The sequence below is a fragment of the Procambarus clarkii genome, chromosome 5 (assembly GCF_040958095.1).
Source record: "Procambarus clarkii isolate CNS0578487 chromosome 5, FALCON_Pclarkii_2.0, whole genome shotgun sequence".
In the NCBI taxonomy this organism is placed as follows: Eukaryota; Metazoa; Arthropoda; class Malacostraca; order Decapoda; family Cambaridae; genus Procambarus; species Procambarus clarkii.
In genome coordinates, this window is record NC_091154.1 from 35,582,100 (window position 1) to 35,592,099 (window position 10,000).

General features: G+C 43.2%; 1 protein-coding gene across 3 annotated transcripts in view; it reads right to left on the minus strand.

Moving 5' to 3' along the window:
- Positions 1-10,000, minus strand: part of LOC123766080 (extracellular matrix organizing protein FRAS1) — a 368,121-nt gene that overhangs the window by 127,403 nt on the left and 230,718 nt on the right. Inside the window, exon 1 of one of the 3 annotated variants that reach the window (XM_069301135.1) lies at positions 3,914-3,990. The exons of 1 other annotated variant lie outside the window; for it this stretch is intronic. The gene's annotated coding sequence lies outside the window, so the exon portion shown is untranslated. Of the gene's footprint in view, positions 1-3,828; positions 3,991-10,000 lie in introns of those variants that run through there. One more of the 3 variants, XM_069301113.1, reaches the window with a different exon arrangement.

Genomic DNA, 10,000 nt, shown 5'->3' on the forward strand with positions numbered 1-10,000 from the left:
AGAGAGAGAGAGAGAGAGAGAGAGAGAGAGAGAGAGAGAGAGAGAGAGAGAGAGAGAGAGAGAGAGAGAGACAGAGAGAGAGAGAGAGAGAGAGAGAGAGAGAGAGAGAGAGAGAGAGAGAGAGAGAGAGAGAGAGAGAGAGACAGAGAGAGAGAGAGAGAGACAGAGAGAGAGAGAGAGAGAGACAGAGAGAGAGAGAGAGAGACAGAGAGAGGCAGAGAGAGAGAGAGAGAGAGAGAGAGAGAGAGAGAGAGAGAGAGAGAGAGAGAGAGAGAGAGAGAGAGAGAGAGAGAGAGAGAGAGAGAGAGAGAGAGAGAGAGTCACACTCTCTCAACTGTATGTTCTCACACTCATACATACAGACACCACTGAATAACAGTAGAAAAACTAGAGATATGATCACAATATACAAAATACTGAAAAAATCTACAAAGTTGACAGGAGGAAGACGATGAGTGGACACAGGTAACAAATAATTACCCAAATGAGCAATAAAAGCTCACTCACAAAGAGCAAGTGACTGTGGGGTTGAGACAGCCTGAAACGACAAACCAGGATGAGAGTGTGACCCAAATTTAAGGACAAATAATTTCATAAACAAGTCGCTCAATTCACTCAACTCAGCAAGATTTCGAATTCCGTTCCAACCTCCTAAAATATACGAGCTAAGCACAGATTTGTTGACCAGACCACACACTAGAAGTTGAAGGGACGACGACGTTTCGGTCCGTCCTAGACCATTCTCAAGTCGATTGTGATAAGGAGGTAATGGTCCAGGACGGACCGAAACGTCGTCGTCCCTTCAACTTCTAGTGTGTGGTCTGGTCAACATACTTCAGCCACGTTATTGTGACTCATCGCCTGCATAAGCACAGATTAATATAACTAGCCAATAACTGTATCTTTAATTAGCCTCAAAGGTAATGCAGTTATAAGGCTGATTAATGGACTTGTATTAACACTAAGAATGATAAAGCAACAACAACTTAAAGTCTTGGACTGACACCAGTAACGTAGGTGAAGAATTCTGACAATATATATAACTCACATATTGATAGTCGACTTGTAAGACATTTCTCTCCAGAGGAAGTTGTGTTGGGGGATGTAAGTAATTATGGCAAGACAGCACCAAGTCGCGGAGACTATGTAGCGTGTGGTGGTGATGGTGGGAGGTGCATGGTGAGGTCACCACACCTAGGCACTCACCCCACCTTCATCCCAAGTCTGAACAAACATAAATCCCCCATTTGTATTTCCCCGCCTGGAATAATGCTCTCTCCTCATCTCCAACATATACGGCACATACAGACACGCCAAAACATTAAATTTACTGGAACGCTTTCAAAGTACTCATAATATGCTCTCAGGAATGGAGATATCACATGATATATACATGGAAGAAACTGGAAGAGCAGGTCCCAATATGTAAAAGAAAATAGCAACTTACTGGAGCGAAAGATAAGGAAGAATACACAGAACACACTCACTGAGAAGTAGAGGTGCCGTAGGGACAATGACGGAACACTGTACAGTTTTTAAGTCACACATCAGAGTTTTTAAGTCCCACATCAGAATTTTTTAAGTCGTACATCAGAGTTTCTAAGTCACACATCAGAGTTTCTAAGTTTCTAAGAACAACTCTCGAAAACGAAAATTGGTAAACTACAGGTAAAACAAATTAAAATGTTAAACTGACTGGAAACTCACAACCCTTAAAGGAGAGAACATGATCACAATATACAAGATACCGAGGGATAGACAAGGTGGACAAACATAAGACTTTAATTTGAGAGAAAGTTGGGCAAGAAACCATATATATGTGTGGAAGCTGGAAATACATATGAGCTAAATAAATGTAAGGAAATTCTCGTATCCTGTACCCTTGGTCAACAAGAGGAATGCACTGAAGGAACAAGTTGGGAAAACCGCCTCTATCCACAACTTTAAAAGCCACATTCGACAAAGAATTCGAAAAGTCAAAAAAGTTAACACCGAGACTAGTTAGCGAGGCATGATGAGCTAAACCTCACTGACAGGTAGATACAATCACAGACCCCCCTACCACCCCCGCTCTTAAAAACAATAGGTGCAGACAATGACAATACAATCACACCATCAACAATACTTGACGTTTGACCCTACGACCTGAACAAGGCGACAATCAGCCCATCCTCATAAACTAAATGTTTGAGTGACAACACACCCACCATGAGGCGGGGCTCTAGAGCTACATCTCGCTCCCTCACACACAACGCCCCAGTCATAACCGTGACCTAGAAAACAACCCAATTGCCCGTGAACTTGACCTAACTCTACATTATCAACTATACCACGTCAGTAACACAAGAAAGACTCTGCCACTCCACACTACCCAAAAGGGAAATCGAACATATATTCATGTGATTCGAACGATCGTCTCCATTTATCAGAACCAAACACAATATAACAAGTCTTGCGCCTCTTAGCTATGAGTTAGTTGAATTAGCCAATTATGGACCCCGTACCCATCCTGTGGGGTTGTGGAGGAGAGGTTACAGGCCACATAATGGGTTCAGGAACTGTACCCCACGTGTTGTTTAAGCTTACAAGCCACATAATGGGTTCAGGAACTGTACCCCACGTGTTGTTTAAGCTTACAAGCCACATAATGGGTTCAGGAACTGTACCCCAAGTGTTGTTTAAGCTTACAAGCCACATAATGGGTTCAGGAACTGTACCCCACGTGTTGTTTAAGCTTACAAGCCACATAATGGGTTCAGGAACTGTACCCCACGTGTTGTTTAAGCTTACAGGCCACATAATGGGTTCAGGAACTGTACCCCACGTGTTGTTTAAGCTAAGCAGTTTAACATTTGTGGTGATCTACTGTAATTACAGCTTTCATGTGGCTCGAAAATTGTGAGCGAGTTACCCGCGCAGCTGTCATCCCAGATTCAATGTTTTGACATTTCTTGAACATCTGAGATAACACTTCTCTAAATGCCTTGATTTTTTGTACAGTCAGTTATGGTCACGTAAGTCTTTAAGTCTGATGACCTTACTGGCTGACTCACATGTGTGGCACCTCACATATAGTGTTATAGTGATATATGCACCATCTAGTGTAGATTTCACTCTCACTCTCAAGTCAGTTCAATTTCGAGTCAATTCTCGGTATACTATTAGTACCCGTTATAAGGGGCTCAAAAGCAATCCACCTTACCTCGCGATGATTTCGGAGTTCAACGTCCCTGCGGCCCGGTCCTCGACTAGGGGTGGCAATCAACTTCCTCTTTAAGAGCGCGCGCTTTGGCTGACTTATCAGTCCTAGCGGGCATGTCCAGGCCAATATGGGCTGGGAGAGACGGCAGACGCTACATTCATCATTGATGATCTAATTAAATGGGCGTCTTGGTGAGTCATATAAGACTGTGATCTTACCTTGTGTGTGGCGGCGTCTTGTGGGGCTCCGGGTCGTTCACATCCACACCGCCTCACTTGTTACCCGCCAATTTAGCGGTCACGTGACACATCAATTACAACGTGGGTGATATCTGTATGAAAATGAGAGAGAGAGAGAGAGAGAGAGAGAGAGAGAGAGAGAGAGAGAGAGAGAGAGAGAGAGAGAGAGAGAGAGAGAGAGAGAGAGAGAGAGAGAGAGAGAGAGAGAGAGAGAGAGAGAGAGAGAGACTGTGTGTATGTATGTATACGTATATATTGTGTGAATATATTATGTATATAAACAGTGCAATACGTCTGGAGAAAGCACGTATGAGGCACGGTGAGTATAAGGTATATCCAGAGGGTATCAGGAGGCAAGGGCTAGATATATGTAGCAACAAGGCGTACCGTCTCCAAATCACGCAAGAAAGTTATAACACGCAAGAGTCCCGGCAGCACAGCCCTCACAGGGAGGGTATACAAGAGAGCGCACCGAGTGGGCAGCCTCCAGGGTGGGAGGAGAGGAGCAAGAGGCGGAGATGTGCGCGCTGCGGCGGCCGTGGGCACTATGGTGACCCGCGCGGCAGGCGCCCCCGAGTACACCTCGGGTCGGTGGGGGCGTGCCAGGTGTCGCCACTATCCACGCCCACCAACCCCTCCACGCCCACCAACCTCTCTACACCCACCAACCCAACACCCACCAACCCAACACCCACCAAACCAACCCAACACCCACCCTATCCTGCTAGGCTACAGGGCTCCTGCCTCCCTTCCTATCCTTTTAAGGGTCAACCCTACTTCCCCTTAATTGCCAAGATTCCTATTATTCGTCATCTTCCCCCCCCCCCTATCATTCTCTTCCCTACTGTTATCTTTGTTACCTTAACCATCTGTGGCCCTTAACGTAATTTACCGCTGGAAATAAGCGAGACAGTAGGCTACACTCACACTTGCGCGCGGCACAATATTGCCCTAAGATTACCACCACTCGCTAAGCCTTAAGACCAACCACACACCCAACCTCTCGGGGTATGAGAAACTCTGGATTTAATTACAAATGTATTTATAAACCAACATTATAGCACACACACACACACACACACACACACACACACACACACACACACACACACACACACACACACACACACACACACACACACACACACAGGAATCTGTACATCAGTTGATTGACGGTTGAGAGGCGGGACCAAAGAGCCAGAGCTTAACCCCCCCCGCAAGCACAACTAGGTGAATACACACAGTCTAAGAAAGTATCTAAATGCAAGACAAAAAACAAAAGAGCTTGAATGACGGCCAGAGAAGGCAGGAGAGCTGAGGACGAAACAGCTACAGCAAACCACAAAGGAACATGTGAGAATCATAAGGAGAAACAGGAGCCACAACATAGCAGCCAGGGCTAAGGAGCTCCGGAGCTACTGCACGACCACATCACGAGAGAAAAATGACTTGTGAACGATTAAGTAATGGTACCAGATCTGAGGGAGAAGAGACCAAAGTAAAAACTATGTGACAATATGTGAGATACTAAACCAAGGCTTGCAGGATGTGTTCAAGGTATAATGTGAACACCTCAGAGAACACGACACCCTTAAGGTTAGTCAGCGAGGATGTGACAACTCGTGAAGTAAGGAAGCGTCTTAAAGGACAAAAGTCTCCATATGGATGCTAGGAGCTGCAGCTAAAGTCTTAAACTTACAATGATTGTGGTGGGAGAACTACCAAACAGCCGGAAGACTGCTAATGCCATTATTATATATAAACATTCATATAGAGAATGAATTTTTTTGTCATAATACTTCAACACAGATTCTCAGAAGGGAAGTCATGTCTAACAAACCTGCTAGAGTTCTATGGTGAGATTTCAATGACCATACAGGAAAGAGAATGATGAGCAGACTGCATCTTCCAAGATGAAAAAATGACGAGACACTTTAGAAGGGAAGTGGTGAGGAAGCAATAGAGAGAGAGTGCAGGAGGATGAGAAGGCAAATAGTCATCAATAAAAAACCCTTTCACCCCAGTTCCACATTAACACATTAACAAGATAACATCAGCGGTGTAAGTAAAGCTGGAGAACATCCATGAAGACATCAGTTACTTGGACAGGGAAGCTTCCAGGGCATTGATAATTTACATGACTGGACGTGGCTCATCTGACGCCTCTATACTCCAGTTACAACCCAGGGAAGGCTTAAAGTTGCAGTTGGGCAGCAGTTAGGTGTTTCTGGAACCTTCCTTATTGTGGCTATCTACTAGCGTGGTCAATAGAGCTGCCTTCTCCCCCGGCTCTTGGGGTCGCTGGTTCGAGGCTCTTATGACCCAATTGGATGAAATAATCCACGTTTATTATAGGTGACAATATATATATATATATATATATATATATATATATATATATATATATATATATATATATATATATATATATATATATATGTGTATATCACGAAAATAAACACGTGATTAAGAATGTGACAATGTCAGACCACGGAGGAAAATGAAACAGGAATTTCCTTAAGTACTTTCGTATATTAAATACATCTTCAGAAGGATTCCTTCTGAAGATGTATTTAATATACGAAAGTACTTAAGGAAATTCCTGTTTCATTTTCCTCCGTGGTCTGACATTGTCATATATATATATATATATATATATATATATATATATATATATATATATATATATATATATATACATATATATATATATATATATATATATATATATATATATATATATATATATATATATATATATATATATATATATTTTAAACAGCTTTCATTTATCATTTTATACCCGCATTTTGGTGAGGTGATATGTTACAACAGTTTTTTGATGAGGTGAACAAAACTTTCAACACGGGATAGAACACGAAACAATGGGCATTGAAGGTAAGAATGGAAGTAATTGCAGAGGGCCTACTGGCCCATATTTCTTGATGTTTCTATATTGGAGCGGAGTCTATATATATATGTAGTGTTAGAATGCGAAGCAGAGGTGTTCAGAAGATTAAGACAGCACGTGGCAGGGTCGAGAAGCTTGTACCTTTACAAATATTGTTTCAGAGGGCGGCCCCGCCCACACCAACCAACCTACACACAAACACCCACCCCACCCACATTATCCCCCACCCTACGGCATTACCCCCACACCTCCACCCTCACCCCTCTAGCCCTAGCTGTCACCATCACCCCGCCCTAACTACCTCCCCATCAATCATCCATTTCCCTATGCGCTGTGTTACAAATGATATGAGTGGGGCTTCTATGGGGTACTGGTACTATTAAGGGGTATAGGTAGTTAGGAGACAAGAGTATCAAATATGGGAGAGCTAAAAGGCCCGGCCCCCAAAATAAACTATCCACAGTAGTAATAACTTGCTACAAGACCAAATATGTTAGTCTAAGGGTTGATCACTGCGCTCCCACCTTGGAAGAAGAGATACTCTGTAATTCATGTACTTATTTATTAACCCGTTAACAACCCCCCCATATACACTCACACCAATAACAATAATAATAATAACTTTACCACACTATCTTACGTTAAAAGCCTTGGTCCACGTAGGCAGGATACAAGGTTTACACTAATAACAAGCTAGGGTAAAGTACTACTGGATAAGCACTGAAGCTGGATGCAGCTTAGGGTAGTGAAACCACGTGGGACCCTAAACAAAACACAACACTTAGGGGTACCCAAACACTGGCAAAATACTATCCCCAGGTCTCACCAATCGTTACTACCAGAGTAGGCACACTCACTAATGCCCTGTACTTAGCTTAAGGATACAGGAACTTCAGGTAAGGGAAATAAGTAAGAGGAGAAGGAAGGAGAGTAGGGGAGCAGCCACAGAGTAGGTCTTAACCTCACGCCACCAGCCAAGAGAAGACCGAGCTAGCCACCAGCTGCCTCCCTCATGTTGTGGTGCCGGGAGGAGCCTAATTGATCGTGCAGCTAAGCACATTAAAGATCTTCCCCTATGCAACGTATTGTTACTTTATGAATGATTAGAAAGTATTAGTAAGCAAAGTTGGTGCCTATGTTATTATTTAATAATCAACCCCCAGCTCAGTCTTTAAATGCTCTTTGAGAAACAATAATAGTCTTACGTCTGGCAGGGAAGATACAAACAATTGACATTCTAGATGCCCAACTGTACTACCAGGAAGTTTAATAGCTCAATTTTGACCTCTGGTTTCCACTGGAGAACCCAGGGTCGTAACACGCTGCTATCATTCTCCACACCTATCCACCTTCAGCCTTACAGCCAACACCACCGACCATTTACAGTCCTGCCCACGACAATGGCCCCTCTCCTCCGGCTCTATCTAGCCCGCCAAAAATTAAAGCCTCCCCTATGATTAACGTTTTCTATGATTAACGTCTTCAATGATTAACGTCTTCTATGATTGACGTTTTCTATGATTAACGTTTTCTATGCATCGGCCTCGACAGGACAATTGAGTTGCTGGTGATCGTATGTTTGTGGTTAGGTAAAACAGTTGTATTTTTTTACGGAGTGGCTAAATGATAGAATAGGCTGCCTAAATCACGTTCTAGGCACGACTCAGTCCAGTCTTGCCTCTCCAATGGCATGGTGAACCACCTCACATGGTTTGTTACCTCAATTTCAGCCTTAGTGACTAATATATAGGTGATGGATATATAACTGTTTTTCTAATCAGTTAGGCCTGTTGCCACTCATATATATATACACAGCTTCACGGTATCTCGTAACATTTGATTTTTCTTATTTTGATTTTCTTATTAAACATTTCAAAATTTCTAATTGTACATTTTGTATTTTCCGATATACTGATGATGATGATGTGAGATATATCGAGGGACGATTTGTGAGTGTTTCGAATAAATGTATTTTATCTTTAGCGTATATTAGGATGATTTAATATCTCAGTCACTACATCTTGATGAAAAACGTTCCAGTAGACTCCATATGGCCCTACACCGATCCATTACTTGGGCCATGGCCCTTCACGGGACTAAAACATGGACCATGGCCCTTCACGGGAACAAAACATGGACCATGGCCCTTCACGGGAACAAAACGTGGACCATGGCCCTTCACGGGAACAAAACATGGACCATGGCCCTTCACGGGAACAAAACGTGGGCCATGGCCCTTTACGGGACTAAAACATGGGTCATGGCCCTTCACGGGAACAAAACATAGGCCACGGCCCTTCACGGGACCAAAAACATGGGCCACGGCCCTTCACGGGACCAAAAACATGGGCCACGGCCCTTCGCGGGACCACGATAAAAATGTAAGTGATAAAACCTGACTTTACTGAGGGCCTTTCCGGAGATCCCGCGTCTACGCTGGAGAGTTATGGTCCCCCGGGTCGTGTTGCAATAATTTATGCCCCGCCTGAGTGCTAGCGAGACGCTGCCAGCTTATTTCGCACACTCCAAGGTCTAAAACATAATAATTACGCTCAACAACTTCCTGAAGACTTAATATAGGTCTAAAGAACAGTTGTAGTGGCTCTTGCTTGTCGTAAACTTCATTTACTTAAAGCAGGAAGGCTTAACGGTTCAAACTGAAGCCTACTGAAGCCTATCTGAGCACACGGAAGCCAAGACTGTTTATATATTTTAAACTACAAGCCATATCCTAACGCTCGTGATCTGCAACTTTCACACTTACGGCAGATATGCTAAAGGCTACAGTTGTTAGGCTCCTTTTTACAAACACCTTCAGAAATGCAATGTTACTAAGCTTATGTAAAAGAACAGGTGTTAGGAAAATGTTCCCCTTCTCACGAAAAAAAAGTTTTAACTGTAAATATGATAGGGAAATAGTTACTGCATTGAACTACTGATTGTCGAAAGAGCAGATGCTCGACCTAGCAAGCACAACTAGGTGAGTACACACACACACACACACACACACACACACACACACACACACACACACACACACACACACACACACACACACACACACACACACACACACACACACACACACACACACTCTCGATAGAGAAGAGGCACTTAACTACAGACCAGTGTCGCTCACAAGCATCACTTGCTTGTGACCAAAACTTGTGTAAGGAATCATACGGAACCTTATATACCACATGTGTCAGACTAATTTTGGTGTATGGACTCCAGCCTGGAGTCCATACCTAGTTAAACACAAGACAAAGTTAGAGAATATTCAGATCTTTGCCACCACAGACTAGTCCCAGAGCTGAGTGGTATGAGTTACGAGGAAAGGCTACTGGAAATAAAAATCACGTCCCTGGAAGACAGACTAGATAGGGAAGACATGATCTTCACCTAAAAAATTCTCAGAGGAACTGACAGGGTGGACAAAGACAAACTATTGAGCATGAGTGGATCACTAACATGGGGACACATGAAAACACAGTAATCAAATGAGCCAGAGACATTAGAAAGTAAATTTTCGTTTCAGTAGTTAACAAATGGAATGTACTAGGAAGTGATGTGGTAGAGGCGATTCCATACACAGTTTCAAATGTAGATATGATAGAGCCCAGTAGGCTGTACACAAGTTGATTGACA